The sequence below is a fragment of the Stegodyphus dumicola genome, chromosome 3 (genome assembly GCF_044657685.1).
Source record: "Stegodyphus dumicola isolate Sdum_Otavi_A_Nest chromosome 3, ASM4465768v1".
NCBI classification, from domain to species: Eukaryota; Metazoa; Arthropoda; class Arachnida; order Araneae; family Eresidae; genus Stegodyphus; species Stegodyphus dumicola.
Genome location: NC_140770.1, coordinates 95185744 through 95208540, shown reverse-complemented (window position 1 = coordinate 95208540; position 22797 = coordinate 95185744). Strand labels below are relative to the sequence as shown.

Here is a 22797-nt window from a genome sequence, read left to right as displayed (position 1 = left end):
TTTGAAAATGGAGGTAGCAATTAGAGATAAAGAGACAAGGAAGAAAAAGCTAGACCAGAGGTAGAGAAAAACTCCCATCTCATCACCCTCTAATTGTGGAGGTAAGAATAAAACGCCTTCCTTCCACTACGATTGACGCAGTGCTGTCGAGCTTTGGTAGTCAAAGAGGGTATAATTTTTGCATCCAGAGCCTGTTGACAGCGGTTTGGTAGTACATCCACCACGACAGTGCTGGACAAATCGAAAAGAGGATACACTTCCGCATAAAAGAAATATTTATTGCTGAGTGGATAACAGCAATATGTATAATTTAGAGGCAATTCCAAGTAAAGCATATCTTGGTTACCTTTCGATAACTTGCAATAACGATTTGAATTATGAATTTGTTTTATAAAATTCTAAGCTATTGGACTAGAAAAATAGAGATTTTAGCAAAATGTTTATGTTAAGTATAAAGAATGATAAATACTTTAAAGTACCTTTAAAATGTCAAAAGATCTCAAAAATATAACTCACTTGTGTTCCAAATAATCTTTAATGAAAAATGAAATTACCTTGAAATTCCGGTAGTCCTTGTTAAAATTAATAGACTTATACGCTAATAAGTCAACCTTTCCTTCATTCGTAGCCATATATTTGTGTAACATTGTATACAGTAATATCTGCTAATACGGGGGAATTGCCACATGCGGTCAATGTGATGTGAGCATGTGAAAGTGCCACTTCATCATGACAGCTTATTAAAAATTTCAAAATAGGGTGATCCATAGAGGTGAAAACCTTTGTGTATTCCGTCGTAGGTGGTCTTATCGTGAATGCTCCTCTTACAGATTCCTGATTCTTAAATGTTTCCCACGGAAGTCTTTCCTTCCTGGAAATTCGAGGTTCATGCTCGATTCCTAATCTTTCCAGGTCTTATTTATAGCTAAACAATGGCTTACTGGATTTGGGCAAGCCGAAAATTAAAAATATTAAATATATATGACTGTTAATCCATACCCTTGAAAAAAAAATGCATTCGCCTTTAACTAAATATATAAATATTTATAAATGTATTTGAAATGAAGGATTTTTTTCATTCAATAAACTCCTGGGAGTGTTACTGCCAAGAAATATAGTTATTAAACACATATAAATTATAATGATTATAAATATCATCTAAATATATAATTACCTTAATATTTAATTGTAAACATAAATTATTCGTACTGGGAAACAGTCTGTTAGATGTTGTTGTAAAGAACATGCCAACTTAAGCAAATACTAAAGTATTATTAATAGTGGTAATAGAGTAGAATATAGTAAGTTAGTGATAATATAGTACTATAATAAGTAGTAATATAGTAAGTAAATAGTAGAATGTTTTAATTGTGTATTGTTGAAATCAAGCGTAAAAAATGTTTTGATTAAGTATTAAAAGAATTATTTCTTTATATTTTAAAATTCCGCTACAAATATTATATATTATTAAAAAGCCCTTCTTTTACTCATAGAAAGTTAAGTACATGGAAATTAGAAATAAGCAGCAATATTTAACGTATTTTGCTATTAACATAAAAAGTACTCTAATTCGAAATGAACCAAACAGAGAATTAATCATAGAGTGACTATGATTTTTATTTTAAAGATGCCTCAGAAGCTGAAAATCATCTCATTATTGAGAAAGTATTTCAGAAAGAAGCTCTGTAAATATAAAAAAACAGTGCGTGATTTTAATATTAATAATACAATAAGCTTTGATTTTAGTTTTTGTAATCGTTAATCGAATAAAATCGAATTATCTGAAATTTTCTTTTTAGTGTAGTTAGTGAAAACTTATGAAAACATTTAATTCAAATTAAAACTGTTCTGAGCAAGTGAACTGTTCTGGTAAAAGTATAGCATTTAATTCTGTTCATAATGAAATGTTGTTTAAAAATGTATTCTTTTACATACTGGGTACTCTGAAGTAATGTAGAAAAAGAAAATATGTACATTTATACTTATATCTGCGATGTAATTACAAACTTACCTCTGATTTCGTCCAAAACCTACTGATCTTAATAACAAGTCACTGGATGTTTTGGTCACAACGCTTCAAGGTTAGTCGGTATATGGGAAAAAACCTCCCTCAGGTAACAAGTGAAGAAGAAAATTGGACGAAAAGGCAATTCAACCAACTAACATAACCCAACAGGTATCTACTTTTGCGTGTTTTAAAATCTTTTACTTTGTTTACATTTTTATATCCTAGTTCTTCATAACTTGATGGCCAAATAGCTTTTAACAGTATTATGATATACATCACTAATTAACTGATGTTTTTCCCCTTCTTTTGAGCGTCTGTATGTTAGTTATAGAATCTTTCATGATTAAAAATTTACTAGGATGACATTTATTTAATTACGAAAGGATATATTTTTGTGAGGCTGTAGGAACGCAAGCTCTTTTAAAAATAGAAGGGTATTTGCTTTTTCAGGTTAACGAAAAATCTCAGTATCCGCTTTACTCGGTTGTGGAAACAAACATTTGGCGAATTCGTCTCTTCTTTTCTCGCACCTCGTCAGTTAGCTACTCGTAATTCTCTAGTGGCGAATATATTTTATTTACCGGCATTTAAAAGAATCAGTTGGTTGCCTGTGTTTATTCATAATGTGAGTTCTTTTCCTTCTTCTCATTCCAAAAATAGATTCTCTCGGAGAATAAAACCACTCGCTCAGAACTAACATCCTTTTTTTCCCGAAACTGTTTCATTTCCTAGAGTGGAAAAAGAAATTCAGATAAATATGGAATAGCCATTCCGTGGAGAAAGGATGTCTGCTCATTGCTGTGTAATACTTAAGTGATGTTTGCACAGAGTTTTACTTTAAAAATTCTAATGGCTAAAGGAATGTGGTATAAGAAATCCTCTCAACAGCGTGCTTACCGTTACGTTAACTTTTCTAACTCACGCCACAGTAGTGCTGCATCCTGTGCAAACATAACAGTGAAATTCATAACCACGGTTGGTGAATAAGGTAAATAAATTTAACGAATGCCGCTATGTTTCCCGGGATCATTAAATATTTTTATGTAGCGTTACCCAAGAAGAACTGGATTAATTAATTTTACATGAAACTTGTTAAGGACGAACGACTTTTTTCAAACTCTCAGAATTCCTTATAGAAAACTCAGCTGCAAAAATTAGGATGTTTGAGGCTCCTAGCCATTAAACCCTGTCAATATTATTATTAATACTATCATATTAACTTCTATAATTTGAAGAGTATTTCATTCGGTGACAAATATTGTTTAGGCAAATAAAAAGTTTCATTTAACAAGAACAATAAGAGAGATAAAATTATAACCTATCTAGTATGTACTTGAAGTGAAAGGCAATCAGTTAACGAGCTAAGTGGCTACCTGTGGAGGATGATATCTGGAAGAACTAAAATGTAAGTGAAATACTGCCAACATTTAGCAGCAATTTAGGTTACTTTATGTGGCTAAATTACTCTTAATTTATTTTTTATCGAAATAACTATGATTACAACTCGATACTGCTTCTTTTTGGAAAGGAATTTTCCCCGAAAATTACGTATAATTGGAAATCATTGCTTCTAAGAGACGGAAAATAAAGAAATTACATACAATTGGAAATCATTGATTATAATAAGCGGAATACCCCTCATAGAACGCTTACTTTGTTTTACATGACATACACGGACAAGAAAGGTGGTTAATAAGAGGCACAGACCCCTCTCATGCTTTGCATATTAAAGTCATCGCTAATAGCCTCATAATGTGACTTCATACTGGAATTAATTTTATTAATGAGTCGCTGCAGCAATTTCTCACACTCCTGCAATAACGCTGTTTACAAATCCTGTAGAGTTCTGAAAGGGGTGTCCGAAAAGCATTGCAGACATATTCTATAAGGTTTAGTTCTGAAATTCTGGCTGGACAATCCATACGAGTAATGGCCTTGCTTTCCAGAAAATCATCCACCATATTAGCTCTGTGTTTACGAACCAATGTCGTTTATGTAAATGAGTTGAGGAACAGCTGCACCCTTCCAAAGGAGAACATAAACCTCTAAGATTTCATATTTATACCTCGTAACAATCACCAGGCCTCTGTCAAAAACATGAAATTTTGCACACCGGTCCAGCATGATATCTGCTCAGACTTTCAGACCTCCGTTGCTATACTGCTTCCGTGTCGGATGGTGGCTGATGCGCTCTGCATCACACTAATGAAATTATCTTGAGGGCAGAAGTGGTCGGGACTCAAATAATAGGTCAGCTTGCAATCAGATGAGATTTTAGAGCCCAATATTCGCCTTTCCAGGAACCAAGTTGGCCTTCCTTTCATTTCTATGGTCGAGATCCTTGGCTATACAGGCAAAATTAGGTGAATGATTTTCTTTAAAGTGATGAAGCTAACCAGCCAGCTTTATTTTAACCCTTTAGACCCTATAAGGCAAAAGTGATAAAAAGTCAATTGAAAAACTATTTTTGATTCATCGAAGCCGACAGGGGACGATTTTAATACCTAAATATAATTTCATCAAGCTTCATAGAAACAAACGGTCGTGAGTCTTTAATATAGTCGTTGACAGTGACAATTCGGCTTCTGTATCAGCAGTCAAGACAGTGAAAGAGTATCCTATATCGCCTGTCATCCTCTCCTATCTAACATGCCATTTAGCGCGTTCCTCGGCGCGTCGTCTATCAATCCTCTGGTTCACAATATATAACTTGAGATTCCTGTCTCTTGTTTAATATTTAGCATTTACCATTATGGTGACATTGTATCGGTGTTTCTAGAAAACAGGTCAGCTTTCTTAACACCGCTGCTATGCAAAAATAAGTACCTTCATTTTATGTTTTAAATTAAAACTGTCTATTTGTAATTTTTTTTTCATTTTACTACTCGTTAAATGAATACTTAAGCAAAACAAATCGAAGACTTTAAACTTCATTATTTTTTTTACAATGATGAATGATAAATGTCGTTTAATATGCAAAGCATCCGTATCCATTAGTGAAAAAAGATACTTTGAACAGGAATTTTCCAAATTTTGGATGCCAAATATCAGACTATTTTTAAATTGGATAAAATTAAGGATCTTAAGACTAAGTTAAGGGTATAAATTATCGTCTATCACCTTTTAGTTCAGGCGCCACTTGTAAGATCTTTTAGAATTTTCGATGTAAAGAAACTGAAGAGTCCGCAATGCCCTCACCGAGATTCGAACTCTGGACCTCTCGAGTATGCTTCCAATTACACTGCGAAGGTCTGCGGAAAGGTGGAAACCCCCCCTTTTAAACCGTAACTGGGGATTAGGAGATCCTGCCAAATCCTGCTGGGTACGAATTATTGTCCACCACGTTTTAGTTCGGGCGCAACCGCTGAGTCATTATTTACTCTCTCTCTCTCTCTCTCTCTTTTTTTTTTTTTTTTTTTTTGAGGCAGGAGATGGGAAAATATACAATTCCCCGTCGAGGATTCGAACCCTGGACCCCTGCAACACGCATCAAGTATACTTCCAATTACACTACCGAAGGCATGCGGAAACGAGAGAGAAAATACCTTATACCTTAAACAAATATCAAAACTGTAATTATAACACTGAAAATACGTTATAAAAATTTAAAATATAATAAATTGAAAATACGTTATAGAAATTGAAAATTTTTAGGTTAAACTTTAAGATTTTGGAAAGCATAAAGCTATCGTGCAGTATCTGGCTTTTGCTTTCAAAAAAGATTTAAAGGTAAAATATAATCAGACGAGAGTATTTCAGTATCACCAAATATCACCAACTCTTATGAGTTCCTTTCTTTTGCCCCAAAATATGGAGCATAATAATTGAATACGTTAATTACCATCGAATAAAAATTAGGACTTATATCACGTATCAACCTATAATGAATATGAAGATAGATGACATTGTTACAAATTCCGTTATAGCCATCATGATATTATCATTGTTGTTCATATTGTCTTTACCCTTTTTCAATAATTACTGCATCTGTAATGCAATATATATGCGTGCAAAGAAACAAAATTTGCGATATCTCATATTTTGTAATCTTTCAGATTCGCTTAGAAATGCTATCTCACTACCTTTTTTTCATATACTTAGCAATCGCTAATAAAGGTTATTTATTATTCAATGATATTCAATATTTAAATCATAGCATTTTACAGCGAATTCTTAATGAGATAATTAAAAACTTTTTATTCTTGAATGTTCTATAAAAGCTTTGAATAGTTATGACAGTAGAAAATTAAGTTTCGTAAACATTATTTGGCATAAATCAGATTTAAATATAGGGCTTACTTCAGTGGTACCCCAGCTTCGGTAATTTTCAGATTTTGTCAAAAATAGCCATTCCAGTAGACAGAATTTCAAATAATATAAATTTCGGCTTTTTAATTTATTATTTAAATATATTTAATTAATTTAACTTATTTTTATTTGTTTGTTTACATTTTATTTAATTTGATTATCTATTATTTTGTTTTTTTAATATTGTTTACCTTTCTTGTTGGCCTGCCGTAGGGTTCTTGCAATTCTACCTTTAGAATTTCAACCCCGTTTAAAGATGTTCGATTCTTATAGGGACTATGGAACTAAATTCATAGAATATTAATGAAATCCTAGTAATTATGGTAGTCCATGTATCAGGTGAATATTAAAGTCCACATTTTGACAAACATAGTAGTCCATGCAAAATAGAAATTCTCGTTCTAACTTTGAAAGAGTGAAATCTCACTCAAAAAGAATTTTATCCCAGTTCTTTACCATAACAAAATATCATCAGCTTTAAAAAGTGAAAATTTGTCTTGACACAGACTAGAATATTTTCATTCTTTAGTGAAATGTTTCACTCTCTACAAAGATACAAAGAATGGAATGCCAAAATTCATTCTTTTAATTGGTTTTGTTTTGCACGGCAAAGTACGTAAAGGCTATCTTCCTAAGAGGAGAGATGCCTTCGTAGAGTAAGTTTACGGGAAACTGCCTTCAACCAAGCTACAAATGAGAAAAAAACCACGAAAACGCCCATGCAGCCAGCCTGTTCGTATGGAATCGAACCCAGGTTTAACTACCAGTGTTCTATTCTTTTAAAACATGAAAATTTCATACCATCAGATGTTGCGCTTTAAAATATTTTGTAAGTGACCCTAAATGATCTTTAAATAGTTATGTATAGTTCAAAATTCTTTCATTCATTGAGTCTGAAGTATTTCTTAAAGCATAAATGTTAAGTTTTATAAGGTATGTCTTCTAATTTTTAAGAATTTATTTAAAACGCTATGTACGAGAAAATATATTTTGGTATTCAGTTAGTTACTTTTCGGTTAGCCAACACTCAAATAAGTGGCAAATTATTTTTTGATATTTCAAAACTACTCCACTGCTAAGCTGCCAAATCCACATTAAATTATCTCAAATAAAAATTGCATTCTTAGTTAACATTTAAAAGATGTTTTAGTTTCATATCTATTTATATTTTTGGCATATAAATATATAATATTTGCAACAAGTAATCTCTGTTCTTTCGTATAAATTTAGTTACACTCCAACATAAGTTTTAATGAATTTCATTTACAGAATGCTGACATTTAAGTTTTTAAAATAAAAACAGTTATAAAATTAGCATAGTTATATAAAAATTAGTCAAAATTAAAATTAAAATTGTTGTATCATAAATTATAATACGACGTTTAGCTTAAGAGAGCTTCTCCTGACGCATGCGCCGTTCGCGTTTATCCGCGCGGTGAATGATGACGTAACTGTTTATTACGTATGTATGTATATGTATACCATTCTTATTTCCTCGCCCTTTTTTTTTCTCTGCTGTATGCAACTATGTTTAAGTCAATCTCTGTCATTAAAAATGTTCATTGATATTACAATCTATTTAGGCTCATTTATTTCTTCAATGGTTATGGGCCCAGGAACGTTTCAACTGTGCTTAATTAGCAAAATACTTATTTTAAAATGAACATTTTGAAGTTTTCGAGCATTGAACTCTTAAGCCTAATTCAGTGCAAGAACTGTTACGTCTAAGCAACGGTAAGAACTGATCAGCGTTCAGTTAAGCCTATTTTTATAGCGATCAATCTTGTTTTTTATTTGGCTGTGAGAGACTGTATTACATTATGTCGCATTTGACTACTATAGAAAAGCTCGGAAAAGATAATTTTGACAGTTGGAAATTACAAATAGAAGCAGTATTGATTAAAAACGACCATTGGGATTATGTAACCAGTAAAGCGCTAAAACCTGCTGAAGGAACCGAAGACGAAAAGAAATGGCTCCAAGCTGATCAAAAAGCTCGCGCAGATATAATTCTTGCTATTAATCCAGTGAACTGTGTCATATAAAGCATTGTGTGACATCAAATGCTGTGTGGAATAAACTCAAAGCCGTATATGAATCGAAAGGACCTGCGAAGAAGGCTACATTATTAAAACAGCTTTTATTTAGAAAAATGGCGGAAAGCGAAACGATGTCTGAACATTTGAATAATTTCTTCAAAATAGTTGATAAGCTTAAAGAAATGGAAATTGATATAGCTGATGATTTATTATCGATTCTTCTGCTCTATAGTATTCCAGAAAATTTTGAAAATTTTAGATGCGCCATCGAATCAAGAGATCAGTTACCTAGTCCCGAATCTTTGAAAATCAAAATGTTAGAAGAATGGGAAGCAAGAAAAGGGAAAACATCTCAAGATTCACAGAATGCATACTATACTGATTATAAAAGAAGAAATCAAGAAAAGAAGAAAAATGAAAAATGGAAGGTAAATTCAAACAAAAATTTTCCAGCTGAAAGAAATTTTCGAAATTTGAAGTGTAATTACTGCTCGAAAATTGGGCACAAGGCATCTGAATGCAGAAAGAAAATAGCTGATAGAAAATATGCGCAATCAAATAAGGGAAATCAAGGTTCTATGATGGCTTCTAATTATGAAGAGCAGATTAGTTTAGCAGTAAACAATGCTTATCAGAAGACCTCCTCATGGTGCTTAGATAGTGGCTGTACATCTCACATGTGCAATGACAGAAGGTTATTTTCAGAATTTCACCATCGAACGAATTCAACCATAAAGTTAGCAGTTGACAAAACAGCAAAAATTACAGGAATTGGAACTGTCCTTATAACAGTACCTAACGGAAATAAGACAATTAAACTTACGCTCAAAAATGTGTTATGTGTTCCGGAATTAAAATGTAATTTGCTGTCAACGTCTAAAGCTACTGCAAATAATCGTTCAGTGATTTTTACAGAACGACATGCTAGAATAATAGAACCAAATGGATCTATACTAGTGCAGGCTATTCGTCATGGTGATGTTTATTATATACATCCAAGCACTGAAACAGCTGCAATAGCACAGGTAAGTGATTTTGTAAAGTGGCATCTTAAATTAGGTCATTTAAATGAGTCTGATTTGAAAAGACTTAAGTCTGATAACATGGTTAGAAATTTAAATTTTAATAACACTGAATCTCTAAAAGACTGCAAAGTCTGTATCCGAGGTAAACAAACTGTGCAACCTTTTCAAAAAGAATCAAAATTTCAAAGTGATGAATTACTGAACTTGATTCACTCAGATTTGTGTGGACCTATGAGAGTCCCATCCCATGCTGGTTCGCGTTATTTTGTTACTTTCATAGACGACAAATCGCGTTATGTCGAAGTCAGTTTTCTTAAAACTAAAGATGAAGTGAAAAAGGCATTCATTAAATACAAAGCTGCGGTCGAAAATCGTCTAGGAAAGAAAATAAAAATCATTCGGACTGATAATGGTCTCGAATATCGCGGAGAAGAATTTAATAAATATATTCAAGAATGCGGGATTAAACGAGAATTCTCTGCACCAATGACTCCTCAACAGAATTCGAGAGCTGAACGCATGAACCGCACTTTAACTGAAATGGCCAGATGTTTGTTACTACAAAGTAATCTTCCCCAATCCTTTTGGGCTGAAGCCTTGAACTGTGCTGTTTATATTCGTAATCGTTGCCCAAATCGAAGCCTGGGAGTAAACAAAACACCTTATGAGTTATTTTTTGGCATCAAGCCAACTGTATCTCACTTCAAAGTATTCGGACAGAAATGTTTTGTACTTAATAAAAGGTCTAAAGGAAAATTCGATCCTCGATCAGAAGAACATATATTTGTAGGATACTCAAATGAATCGAAAGCATACAGGTTGTGGAATAAAAATTCCAGAAAAATCGTTATAAGCCGAGATGCTAGATTCAGTGATGAATTTGAAAACTGTACTAATTATGATAAAGATTTAGAAGTTTTATTTCTCGAAAATATTCCTGATAAAAAGAAGGAAGAACCTCTGAATGTAAATCAAATTTCGGCTGATGAAATAACAGAAGACCCCTCAAATATGGCAGAAGCATCTGCTGAATCATCTGATAATGAAAATTCTGATTCTGAAGCACTACCTGAAATGCAGATTAAAAGGGGGCCAGATCGTCCAAGGAAAGTCAAGGCTGGGAAGCCAGGAAGACCAAAAAAGGAGTACCACAATATAAACATAGAAAAGGAAGAAGCACAAATTGCTGAAGAAGATACAAATCCGACATTAGAAGAAGCATTAAATGGAAGTTATGCTGAAGAATGGCATAAGGCTATGCAAAGTGAGTATGAAGCATTTGTTAAAAATGCTGCATGGAAATTAGTAAAGCGACCACACAACAAAAAGGCAATAGGATGTCGCTGGGTTCTTAGAACGAAATATAATGCAGATGGAACAGTTCAAAAGAGAAAAGCTCGATTGGTTGCTAGAGGATTTGCACAGGAACCTGGAATTGATTTTAATGAAACCTATGCTCCAGTAGCCAGAGCAAGTTCTATAAGAACTGTGATTGCATACAGTGCTGAACAAGACCTTATGTTATATCAACTAGATTTTGTTATGGCTTATGTTAACGGTGATTTAAAAGAAGAAATTTTCATGGAACAAGCTAAAGGTTTTGAAGACCAAAATAATCCTGATTATGTTTATGCTTTGCAAAAGTCTCTTTATGGTTTGAAACAAAGGGGAAGACAGTGGTATGAAAAATTAGACAAAAAACTCAAAAACTTTGGATTACAACCATTACAATCAGATAAGTGTGTATACAGGATGAAAACATCTCAAGGTGAGTTAATTCTAATTTTATATGTGGATGACTTAATAATAGCAACAAATAGCTGTGATTTATATGCTGAACTTAAAGGTTATCTTTCTAAAGAATTTCATGTTAAAGATTTAGGCAAACTTCATTATTGTCTTGGAATAGAATTTAATCAAGATGTAAATAATAATTCTATTAGTTTATCTCAGCAGAAATATGTTGATAATATTCTACGAAGGTTTAATATGCAAGATGCAAAACCAGTAGCAACTCCTTTAGATCCTAGTGTAAAATTAAGTAAAGAAATGTGTCCTTCTGAAACTGAAAAGGAAGAAATGAACAATGTACCTTATCGCCGTCTAATTGGTTCGCTTATGTATCTTTCTGTGTTTACTAGGCCGGATATTGCATATGCCGTCAGTCACCTGAGCCAATTTAATAACAATCCTGGAAAATTACACTGGTTGGCTGCAAAGCGCGTTCTTCGATACTTAAAAGGAACTAAAAAAATATTGTTTAAAATTTCGAAAGACTGGAAAAGCACTTATTGGATATACCGATGCCGACTGGGCGTCTGATGTTAATACTAGAAAATCGTATACAGGTTACCTATTCAAGCTAGCTGGAAATCCGATAACATGGGAATCACGAAAGCAACAAACTGTTGCATTATCAAGTACTGAAGCAGAGTACATCAGTCTTTCAGAAAGTGCCAAAGAAGCAGTTTATTTACGTCGTTTTCTTAAAGAATTAAATTTTACTGCTGATTATCCAACCATTATATATTGTGATAATCAAGGTGCACAAAAGCTTATGAAAAATGCTGTTTATCACTCACGTACTAAACACATAGATATTAGACATAATTTCAATCGTGAAATTTATGAAAGAAATGAAATAGACGTTAAATATGTGCCAACAGAGAAAATGCCTGCTGATTTACTGACAAAAACATTGACTGCTTCGAAACATTCTAAGTGCTGTAAATTAATTGGAATAACTGTAAATGATTAATGTTTATTTTTTTTTCCCAGCCGCCAATGTCGAAAGGGGGATTGTTGTATCATAAATTATAATACGACGTTTAGCTTAAGAGAGCTTCTCCTGACGCATGCGCCGTTCGCGTTTATCCGCGCGGTGAATGATGACGTAACTGTTTATTAAGTATGTATGTATATGTATACCATTCTTACTTCTTCGCCCTTTTTTTTTCTCTGCTGTATGCAACTATGTTTAAGTTAATCTCTGTCATTAAAAATGTTCATTGATATTACAATCTATTTAGGCTCATTTATTTCTTCAAAAATCAAGTCTAGAACCCATGGCAGAAATGCAAGTGAAAGCTTCGCAATATTTAATTCAAAAATCAATTTATGTGTAGACAGCCTTGTCTAAGCTCTTATTTAGAATACACCTTACTTGCTAAATTCATCTCGTGAAAATTCAGATCTCAGTTTCATTCAGCCTTGCTGCCATTTTTTTCTTTCTGCTTGGCCAATCTACCTGTCTTTGTAAACTTTCAGAAAGAGGCTATTTTGAATTATTTTATGCAACAATTTTTAAAATAATCAAATTCTTAACTAATTTTTACCTTTCGATATCTTTAAATCATAAACTAATTTAAAAACTCAATACATATTTATCTATATGATTCAAATATGGAGAACAAAAGACATTACAAATAATTAAAAATTAATTTCTGCATTTGAATATGTATAACTTTAAATACAACTTAAAAACAAAATTCAAAAAATTTGTTCTTTGCAAATCGAAGTTGCTTTCCAAGAATCCCGCCGGATAGGTATCAAAATTCAATTGAATCAAATATCAAATTCGGTTTCAAAGTGGTATATCGGAAATAGCTAGAATATTTGCTTCGGCAGCATTTCATAAAATACCAGTGTAAACATCTTTTGTCAATTTCTATTGGAAACATATCCAGTATGATCAGAGTTATTCCAGTTGCTGTAACAATCTATTCGAAATGTTTTCACGAAATCAATATTTTAGTTTAAAACATCAATTCGTTATGATTAATTTAATTCATTATTGTTACATTTGCTTATCAACATAGGAAAATCGCTTAATTTTGATTTTGTAATGAAATATTTTGTCACTTTAAAAATGAACACTTTACAGCAAATATTAAAGGTACATCGATATAAACGCAATAAATCAATGAAAATATTTTATAATCTCTGTCGCACTTTACAGTTACAGTAATTTTATAAGGTATTTCTCCCGCCTTCTTAGCATGCCTCCGTGGCGTAGTGGTCAGCACGCTCGACGCGAATTCGAGAGGTCCGTGTTTCGAGTTCCGGCGAGGGCATTACTCATTTTTCACATCTCCTGCTTCCAAGTAACCTAATGACTCTACAGTGGTGCCAAACTAAAAGGTGGTGAATGACGATTCTTCACCACCAGGATTTGGCGATAAAACCCCAGTCGCCACCAGGATTTGGCGATTTGGTTCTCCCAGTCAACCTTTAAAAAGGGTCCCCAGTCAAACCTTTAAAAAGGGGAGTATATAAGGTATTTCTCCCGCCTTCGTAGCATGCCTTCGTGGTATAGTGGTCAGCACACTCGACGCGAATTCGAGAAGTCTGTGGTTCGCGAGTCCCGGCGAGAGCATTGCTCATTTTTCACATCTTCTGCTCCCCTACAACCTAATGACTCTACAGTTTAATCGTAATCTTTGGCACTAATTACTCTTTTACTTTTGTTTAGCATTTATCTATTATTTAACGAAATTAATTAATGAACTGCATCTAAACTTTTTCTCATTCTCGGTTTGAAAAACTTTTAATGAGATTGTTTAAGAACAAATCAAGATCTGAATTAGCTCATTGTCATATTTATATCTGGAAAGAAATTTTCCCTTAATCTTTGTCGATGCATATTTCCATTATCAAAGTTTGCTTATATAATTGATCACAGATGCCCCAAATCATGCATACAACTCCATTTTTATAAATCTTTAGGATATTAAATGAAATTTAACATAATGCAATAGCATTTTCACGCTTAAACTATGAGGAGGTAAACATTAAATGTAATAAAATCTATATGGACCTAAAGTAGAAAAGGAAAAAATGAGCTGTCACAAAAATTTAAAACAAATTTTAAAAATAAGCTGCTAAAGTTCTAACACAGAAAACCTTTAACGCAGTGCAAAATATAAAAGAGAAAGCTTTTAATGCAAAGTAAAAATCAGAAAAAAGAAAGTTTTCACACAGTTGAAAACATATTTAAAAATTTTAACAACAAAAAAAAAATTAATATTAACAAACATTTTGTCTTAATTCTTCGATCCTCATAAGACTTCATTGCTGTAAAAATAGTTTTAGCATTCAGTCCAATCTACATTAGATTAATCTTGGTGAAACTCACTTAACAACATTAAATTCCTCTGCTCTAAATACAAAATAAAATGTATTAAAAAGGGGAAATCTTTAAAATAACTTTATAATTTCTTTTTTGAATTAAAGCACAACTATCCAAATGCTCATCACACAATATCAAGATATTCAATTTGTTTAATATATGCTCATGATTTGCCTTCAAAATTAAACTTTAGGTATCAAAAAATTTGCGTAACACATCAGTATAATTATATAGTCATTTAAAAACATTGTAAGGATCTTAAGTTTTACTAACGTTTATTTTATTTTAAATCTTTACTATCACTTCTTATTTTCTTCTTCCGGCCAGAATTAAAAGCGTTAACTTATTTATGCAAAATTTGTCTGGCGAACGCCAAGTACTTAAGTTGTGGCTTTTTGCCAAGCGAGAGAGAGGAAGGAGTTAGTCGAAGCAGGCCGCTTACCTAAGAAGTTTTACTCAGTTGCTGGTTGCCTTCCAGGCCAGAGGTTTAATCCTCTTGATAATTTTAAACGTATTGTAGTGTTAACAGTTCTCTGTACTACATACGGCTTCCTGTTAATATAAGGCCAATCTTCCACGTTTATCATTTCAAAGTTAAGTTAGCGTTTAGTTATATTTTTATATTCTTACGTTTAGACCACAAGTAGTGGGTCTTTGTATTCCGAAGTACGGAAATTATTGTAAAGAGAGAAAAATAAAGGGTTTTGTATACCCTTCTTGTTTATCCTGTCTACTTCCCACAGTTATTGAACATAGCTTTAGTAAGCTCCCTGTTCCGAGTCAGGTCCTTGCATGTTCCCAAAGAAAGTAAGACGGAACATTGAACCTGATAGTGGCGCCCAACGAAGAAGAAAATAATGGCCGAGTTTCAAGAAGAATCTGGGCTGCCTGAAGAAGCGGCTCAGAATCCAGAAATGCCAGCTGCCGCCCTGGAAGGATTTGGTTACATCGTCCAGACCATGCGCGCTTCGATGAAACCAGAAGCAATATTTAATGGAAACTCACCGGTAACCAGTTTTTTGGAAAAATTGGATGACCACTTCATGCTCTTCCCCGTGCACGAATTTCAAAAAGTTACCTTAGCTACCAGCGCTTTGAGGGGCCAAGCGCTTAATTGGTTCAAATGTATAGGCAGAAGTCTCTTAGGTCAAGCAGGAAGTCCCACCTATACTTACGAAAATTTCAAGACTGCCCTACTAAAAGCCTTCCCTGTTGTAAGGGATCGTGCGAAATTAGAAACGGAACTTTTCAGTATATATCAGCAAAGAATCGAAAATCTCTCAAGCTTTATTTTAAAAAAAATTCACGTCTTCAAACTCTTGTATGGAAACCGTCCGGATCCTGAGATAATTCAAGTGATTTTGCCGAGGTTACTTCCCTAAGTACAAGACTTTATTGAATTAAGGAATCCGACTACACTGGAGAAGTTATTTGAGCTAGCAATCCAGTTTGAAAGTAGAAGAACGGCGGACATTGAAAGAAGACGCCAATATCAACAGCGAAACCAATTTGGTGCGCCAAGACTACAGCAAACTCAAGCACACGGCTACGGAAGCAAAGCGAATCAGTGGGCAAGGAAACCCGAGCATTCAAACACAGCCGGCGAACGTCGACAGTTCAATAGCAATCCAGGAAAAAAGTCTCAAGGCCAGGGGAAAAAGAAGGAAAGCACGGAAATGAAAAATAATTTAAACTAAAACGGATTTCTGCTGACGGGAGGGTGCGGAAATCTGAAGGCCACGAAAACCCCTCTTCCTTCAAGTTAAATACAGTAATGGTGAAAAATTTGACTGTTCTGAAGATTGAAGTGTTGGTGAATAACATTCCAGCCACCGCACTCCTGGATACAGGCGCGCAGTGTTCCTGTGTGGCAGAAGATTTTTTTAGGAAGTATTTTCGTAAATATCGTATATATAATTCGGATAATACGACAGTGTTAGCTGCGCAAGGAGAAAGATGTAAGTGTATAGGTAAATTACCGCTGTATGTCCGTATCAAGGACGAACAAGTAAAGGTTATGTTTTTCATAGTAAAGAATCTGCAAGCACATATTATCTTAGGAATAGATTTTCTTTCAGAGGCACAAGCAACGCTAGATTTTAATGAAGCGTCCCTTAAGCTGACGATGAAACCAGTTCGTGAAGAAAAGGCTGAACCGCCGATGTTAAACCTTGACCACCTGCCTAATGAAGAGCAACGAAGAATCCGACAAGTGGTAAGTGAATTTGCTTCGTTATTTAGTGATATTCCAGGATTTACTCAGGTTACTAACCATAGTATTGACACCGGAGATTCAATGCCAGTTCGCCACAAAGCATACCGGTATGATAAGAATAAGGAAAAAATTATAGAATGGCATATCACCGATATGCTACGTAAAAAGATCATAACGCCCATCTCAAGTAGTTATGCTAGCCCGGTGGTTTTATGTAAGAAAAATAATGACTATCCATTGACACATCCAAAAAGGTGGAGATTCGCAATTGACTACCGTAAATTAAACTCCATAACTAAATATCCGGTATATCCGTTACCTATTATTGAAGAAATTCTAAGGAACATAACATCCACCAAATATATGACGACTTTAGACTTAACGACTGGTTATTTTCAAATAGGGGTTAGGCCTGAGGACGTGCCTAAGACTGCTTTTATAACCAAGTCTGGCACTTATGCATTTCTGCGTATGCCGTTTGGCCTTTCAGGGGCACCGGCAACATTTCAGCGATGTATGGACATTGTGTTAAGGCTTGTTCTTGGAAAGTCCACATTTATCTATTTAGACGATATCATTATTACTAGTGATAATCTCGACCAACATGTACAGGATTTAAGACAGGTGTTTTCTTTATTAAATGAGGCCGGTCTAAAAGTTAATATCGAAAAGTGCAAATTTGCAGCCCCTGAATTAAAACATTTAGGTTACAAAATATCTCAGAAAGGAATCGAGACAGACGAATCAAAAATAATCGCTGTACAAAAGTATCCGACTCCAAACACGGCGAAGAACCTCTCTTCTTTTCTAGGACTTTGTTCATATTATAGGTCCTTTATAAAAGATTTTGCAGCTATTGCTGAACCATTGTTAAAATTAAAAAGGAAAAAGGCAAGATTCTCGTGGACGGCCGAAGCCAATAGTGCTTTCGAAAAATTAAAACAAGCATTAACGCAAGCCCCTGTGTTGAAATTTCCTGAAAAGGATGAGAATTTAGAAATTTCAGCGGATGCTTCGGATTATGCGGTAGGAGCGGTACTTTCGCAAAATCAACAGCCCGTGGCATTTTTTAGCCGAACTTTAAATCAAACACAAAGAAACTATTCCGCGACAGAGAGAGAGGCACTTGCAGTTCTGTTAGCAGTGCAAAAGTTCCGTTGCTATTTTGGAAAGGCGCCAATAACAGTGTACTCTGATCATGCGGCGGTAACTAGATTGTACTCAGGGAAAAACTTATCCCCAAGGTTAATAAGATGGGCACTCAAGCTACAAGAATATAATCTGGTAATCAAGCATACCCCCGGGAAGGAAAATATCGTAGCAGATGCCCTATCCAGAATTAAAATAGATGAAGAAGGTAATACTGTAAAGGTGGCAATGCTCACAGCATGTACGATAAATTCCCGAGAAACTGTAATAACCGAACTGGGTAAGGATCCTGAGTTTGGAAGCATTTATGAGTATTTAAAGGATCCTGAAAATTTTAGCCACCAAGATATTGTGGCGATAAGAAATAGGGCGGCCCATTACGAACTAATAGATGGTCTATTATTTTATACAAAAACTACGAATTCCAACAACGAATTTCGACCTGTTATCCCAGCTAGTCTTAGATTAAATATCCTGCAGGAGCTCCATGACAGCCCTTTAGCTTCTCATGCTGGTATTCGAAAAACTATCCAACGCGTACGCGAGGCAGTCTATTTTCCTGAACTGCAAAAGTTAACAAGGGCGTATGTCCAGTCCTGCCCAACATGTCAAGCAGTTAATTATATTAATTTCCGCCCGGCCGGGTTTCTAAATAGTATTAAATCCGAATTTCCAAATTAAATAATTGGCATCGATTTATTGGGCCCTTTCCCAAAAAGTCAGTTAAATAAAGTCGCTATCTCCTTGTTATGGTTGATCATTTTAGTAAGTGGACCGAAATTGTTCCCTTAAAACGAGCCTCCGCGAAATTAGTTACTGATTCTATTTTAAATAAATATATTTTAAAATACGGGGCGCCCCTAAAAGTTATATCGGATAATGGTCCTCAATTTGTAAGTAATGTATTTGAAGACATGTGCCAAAAACTGGGCATACGTCATTTAAAAATGGTCCCGTATCGGCCGCAATCAAATATAGCGGAACGGGTCAATAGAAATATAGTGAAAATTATCCGTAGTTATGTTAAAAATTTTCATAAAAGCTGGGATAACTATGTCAATGAATTTGCTTTCGCCCTTAGGACCGCAAAACATGATACAACGGGCAAAACTCCTGCTGAGTTATTTTTAGGCAGAAAGATTATAACGCCGTTAGATAAATTACTTTATGTGCAACAAAGAGCCCCAGAATTTAAAATGGGTGATATAGAAAAACTAATTAAAGAAGCAAAAAAGAATACTGAAGTAGCACAGAGAAAACAAAAGCTGTATTATGACTTGAAACGACGGGGAGTAACTTATAAAGTAGGGGATGAAGTATTAAAAATTAAGCATTCACTTTCTTCAGCACCAGAAGATAAAACTGCCAAATTTTTTCCACGATTTGAAGGACCATATATCATAGAAAAAATAACTCACGCTGTAGTGGTGTTAAAAGCCAGGAATGGTGAAACCTGCTCCGCAAACATTGATCAAATCAAACCCTACTATGATCGTAATAAAATGCAAATATTTACAGATCTTTTGCAGGATCCGGCACGGCAGACACGGCAGGCACAAGCTCCAGACGTGGAACAACGACAAGTACAAGGGCAAGCCATTAAGAGGCAGGAGCAAGTGAAAAGAAAGTTTCCCCGCGGGAAAATTAAAGGTAACAAGAAAAAGAAGCCGTTCCACCGTCCAGAAAAGAGAGCTCACGAACACCCCCAGAATGAAGAAGGGAGAAGGACGACGTATGCAAAGAGAGCCAGGAGAAATGACGGCAACTATAACCCGGCTCTAAAACGGAAGATCTACTCATCCGACAGGACTCTCCGCAGCAAATGTCGCCGAACTGCGGAAGGGCCACCAGCGGCGGAGGAAAAGTTACAAGGAAAATTTGAACGGCCAGCAACGAGGTCCAAGCAGGAACGCGAAAGAAGTTTCCCGGTTCCGCCAAGACCAGCTGCCATCAAACGGCCAAGACCACAGGCAGAGGCGAAAAAGAAGGTATTCAAGGGTGACCGAACTGGAGAAAAGGTGTGGTGTGGTGAGTTATGGCAAAGCATACGAGGGCTATCTGCCTAAGGGAGGGATGCCTTCGTGGAGGACTTTCTAAGGGAAACTGGCTCGTATACACGTTACACATGTGGAGAACCACGAAAACGCCCATGCAGCCAGCCCGTTCGCGGGATTCGAACCTTGGACCGAACTACCACTGTTCAGCGACTTTACCGCTCGGCCGCTGGTGGGCCGAACTGGAGAAAAAAGAAAGCTTCTAGAGGAAGGCACTGAATGGCGAGCCCGCACACGAAGGAGGATAAATCAAACGAGAATCTACGCTACCTTCCAGTACTGGGCTCAGAAAAGAATGTCCGAATATCACAAAGATAAGTAAAATTTTATGTTACTTTGCAAACTTAAGTTAATCTTTCATTCTTACTGTAAGTGGCAGATTTCAAGAAGTTTTACCTCATGCGAGGTCTACCTTTATCGCCAAAAGGGCGAGAAATGAGTTGTTACCGATTTTGGTATTACGTTTTTTAAGTACTCGCGCGTAAAACTAAAGTTGATGTATAATAGCGATGTGTAAATACTTAAATATTGTAAAAGTTATTGTATAAATTTTATTTAAAACATTCTGGCAAGAAAGAAGTTTTAGTCTGAAAGACTTTTTGAAATGTAGTATTTCAATGTAGAAAGAATTGGCACTTGCTTTGAAAAGAACAGAAGTTAACAATGTACTACTAATGTATGTTTTCAAATGCGTAAAATTAACGGCATGTTAATATGTTCTTATATACAATGTGAACTGTTATTTTAAATGTTAAGAAATACCGTGATATGGTAAAAGTGAAAGTAATGTTAAAATTTTTTTTTTTATTCGTGTGACTGTAAAAAGGCTAAATTATGGTGAATATGTGTTAAAGGTTGAATGAATGTAGTTAGGCTCTCTGACGCTACACTTCAGAGTTAGCCACTTTCAGAATAGTACCTCAGGGTTTAGAGTTGAAGTTAGGGTGTGTTACGAGGTCTTGGTATGTTGAATTTTAACACGTTAGTGTTTTGATTGTAGGAGGAAGTGTTGAACACGTATACATAAACACATTCGTGTTTGGTGTTCTTTTACAACACATGTCAGAGAGCACGGGGAGAGATAATTAAGAAAGTCATGAATGAAATAAGAATGTTAAGAGAAATATAAATATGCATGTTACTTGCCATTTCATTGTGTAACATTTCATTAAACTAGTTTTCCTTCCAGAGATCTGGAAGGAACCAGATTTGAATAAAAGCTCCTGTTTAGATGCAGTACAGATGAAAAATTGCGTGTCCTTGGAGCTGCTTTTGTAAAAACAAATTTCTTTTTTTTAAATTTCTAGTTTCTAGCGAGAAATGTTTGTAAAAGATTGGCCTCGCGTTAGATTCTAGAGCTAAAATTTTCAACAAGGTCGTTTTAGACCTCAGTTTCAAACTAATTAACTCTGGCGGGAAGTATGTAAGGATCTTAAGTTTTACTAACGTTTATTTTATTTTAAATCTTTACTATCACTTCTTATTTTCTACTTCCGGCCAGAATTAAAAGCATTAACTTATTTATGCAAAATTGGTCTGGCGAACGCCAAGTACTTAAGTTGTGGCTTTTTGCCAAGCGAGAGAGAGGAAGGAGTTAGTCGAAGCAGGCCGCTCACCTTAGAAGTTTTACTCAGTTGCTGGTTGCCTTCCAGGCCAGAGGTTTAATCCTCTTGATAATTTTAAACGTATTGTAGTGTTAACAGTTCTCTGTACTACATACGGCTTCCTGTTAATATAAGGCCAATCTTCCACGTTTATTATTTCACGTTAAGTTAGCGTTTAGTTATATTTTTATATTCTTACGTTTAGACCACAAGTAGTGGGTCTTTGTATTCCGAAGTACGGAAATTATTGTAAAGAGAGAAAAATAAAGGGTTTTGTATACCCTTCTTGTGTATCCTGTCTACTTCCCACAGTTATTGAACATAGCTTTAGTAAGCTCTCTGTTCCGAGTCAGGCCCTTGCATGTTCCCAAAGAAAGTAAGACGGAACATTGAACCTGATAACATTAGTACAGTTCCTCACTTTGATTTATATATTTCATTTAAACCCCTTATGAATAGTATAATCTTATCACTGCAATTACATTAAATTTAAAAACGACCTTTTCCAAGTCTAAGAATAGTGTAACACTCTGTCTTGAAAATAAATGCTTATTTAACTCTCAAAACAAATTTAAATTAACTATTGAAAAACATTCGAAATTATCTTTAGAACGAATTTTTCAGACTAATTGCAGGACATTTACTTGTATATGTAAACTTTAAGTTATTCAATTATAAAATCATTGTTGAGCTTCATAGTACTTAAAGAAACGCATTCTATTTTGCAAGCGAAAATTAAATAAATGAAACTTAATAAATATTTATATGTTTCATTTTGTTAATTTTTGCTTGCTTGTTAATTTGCTTTATTAATTTTCGTTATTTAGCATTCTAATATCTAGCGCATCCATCTAAATGAAACTGCGCAGTTTCACTAGAGAACGTCTTTGGGAAAGCTGGAAGAAGTTCTAGTAGTTTTTTTCAAAATCAATTTCAAGAACAATTCAAATGGAAATCAGGGTGGACTTTACTTTTTGGCTACTCGGACACATGCGAACTGTCTCTTGCTTTTAGCACATGGCATACTGATTTGCCAAAAAATTCTTATGTATAATCCAGATAATAGCACTTGAAGTTTTAGTCTTATTTTACACCAAATGAATTACATTTATCAAAATAAATATCGAGACTTAATTTAATTATTCTTTATCTGTTTTAGCTTACAGGCAAAAGAAATTTATCAATTGCTGCCTATTATATATCCTCTTCTGTCCCTCTCAATTCATACAGCAGCTGTTGTTTATCTCTATAGTAATACTTTCTGCTC

General features: G+C 34.6%; 1 protein-coding gene across 3 annotated transcripts in view; it reads left to right on the top strand.

Moving 5' to 3' along the window:
* LOC118184605 (potassium voltage-gated channel protein Shal-like) overlaps positions 1 to 22797 on the top strand; it is a 558555-nt gene that overhangs the window by 448317 nt on the left and 87441 nt on the right. The window lies entirely within an intron of this gene.